Here is a 2,135-nt window from a genome sequence, read left to right as displayed (position 1 = left end):
AGGAAGTAAGCAGTTGACCTCTTTCCTGGCATCCTGTCCTGCACTCCTCTGGCTTGCCATGAATGTACACTGAACAAGTCATCAGAAGTCACCAGTTATCTCAGTGTTCTGGCAGATGTCCACCCACCCCAAGCCCAAATTTAATAGAGCTAAATGACAAACTGTTGATGAAGTCTTTGAATTGAATTTATGTGGAAGATTCTATAGTCTGTACATACAAAGATTCTTATTCATTTTCGATCCATCACTTGGGCATGCCTTTGGGGATTGTCATGGCTACTTTAATAAAATATGAAAACAAATCTGCTTTCTCCCAAAGTTTGAAGTGAATTGACTGCACAGCCATTGGTTAATGCCTCAAATGAGACTGACTACACTCCATGCTGCCAGAAGGGTCCTAAGCTTTTAAAGGCAGTGGGGTATAGGGCAGAGAGTGTGGGTGATGGGTAGAAGCTGAGGCTGCCTTATAAATAAATGAGAGAGAAAAGGGAATACCTAAAGAATCATCTGACCCCCTAATGCATTGAGTCTAAGATAACTAAATGGTAAGTTCTAAGATAGGGGAAAAGGGGGCAGAAAATAGACTTCCACATTCTCCCTGCTCACAATCAACCCCATTCCGACTGTCTCAACCACTCACCACTTTGATCTTTTGTTTCTGGAGGTGGTGGGAGTAGAGTGGAGATTGTGAAACAAGTCCATTAGTGCCCTTAGGAGTCAACTGCAATCCCTAGCCTCTGCCCAACATGGGAAGAACTTTCTTTGCTTTGCTTCAGGCTGACCACACCAATCCCTGGCTTAAGAATCTAAGTCTTCTTGGCACCTCTCCCTCTCAGATGTTTCATGGCCTAAGCTTGCTTTCTTTCTTCGACCAAGTTTAAACTAGCACCAAATCTACATTCGCAGATTAAGTTATTCTAAAATACAAAGTAATGCATATTTGTTGACAAATTTTCAACACTACAAACATGTATAAACTAAAATAGGAAAGATCCCTTTCGACCCCCCAAACTCCACCCTATTGAATGTCAACTGTAATTGAAAAAAAAAATCTTTACGTTGAGTCCTTCATCTAGAGCACCCTCAAGATTTGTATCTTGAAGCACCTTTCCCTGCCACCTTCTCATAGATGTCATAAGTTGTTGTCTTCATTGGATCGCCAGTGCAGAAACAATGCAAGGGTGGAGGTCAGGCATTTGGTTTGCAATAAGGACTATGGAAACTCCAGCAATGGGAGAAAGAACTAGTGAAAGCCAGGAGTTGTGCACTCTGATGTATGCTTCTCAGAACTGTGTTCAATAGTCAGATTTTTAGCATGCTTGCAAACATTCAGTTATTTACTCCTCATTTCATTTTATTAAGAACCCGAAGAAGTAAAGAATCTCAGCTGTTTGAGAGGAGGAAAAATATGGTGTAGATGATATAGGCTTTGTTTATCCCTCTTGCTACCAAATCAAAGTTGTGACAGAATCATGGACAAACAGCAAGGAAAGTTACCTGTGATCTAGATGAGCAAGCCCTACAACTAAGGAGAAAAATGAGAAATCACCCTGCAACGGGAGGAGGTAGGATGGGGAGAAGATGTGAGGCTGCCCAGTCTCAAGAGGCTGAGTGGGACAGAGGCCATAGTAGCAGCAGCCAGCAGCTGCAGAGGCCTCTTAAAGGGGCTGTGCTCATGAGTGAACTTTCACGGTAATGGACTTGCTCACTCTGAGCACCAGCACCAGTTTGGCTGCGTGGAGAGCATCAGGGACTTACAGGGGTACACTGAGTTGTTAGAGTGAGGGCAAGAGGCTAAAGTCTCCCCTGACAAAAGTGTCAGCGGTATCCATTGTTCCTCTATTGAGCCCTCTCCCCTCCCAGTGTGCTGATGCAGCACCACCATAGCTGAGTCCTTATCAAACTAGATAACAGAGGTCGCTCCACCCAGAAGATTCCCTGAAACTCCACCTCTCCCTACTTGGGCCCCACCCAAGCCACATCCAGGGGTATCCTTGGCAAGTCAGGTGCTCCTTGCTGAGCAGAGACAAGACTCACATTAGTAGCAGGTGGCCTCGTTTACTGGTGTGGTTTCTTGAGACAACTATAAGCACAGCATCTGAGGATTGCTTGCTGAATCTTAACATGTCACCCTG

The sequence above is a fragment of the Pteropus vampyrus genome, unplaced genomic scaffold, assembly GCF_000151845.1.
Source record: "Pteropus vampyrus isolate Shadow unplaced genomic scaffold, Pvam_2.0 Scaffold244, whole genome shotgun sequence".
NCBI classification, from domain to species: domain Eukaryota; kingdom Metazoa; phylum Chordata; class Mammalia; order Chiroptera; family Pteropodidae; genus Pteropus; species Pteropus vampyrus.
Note: the sequence above shows the minus strand (reverse complement) of the source record.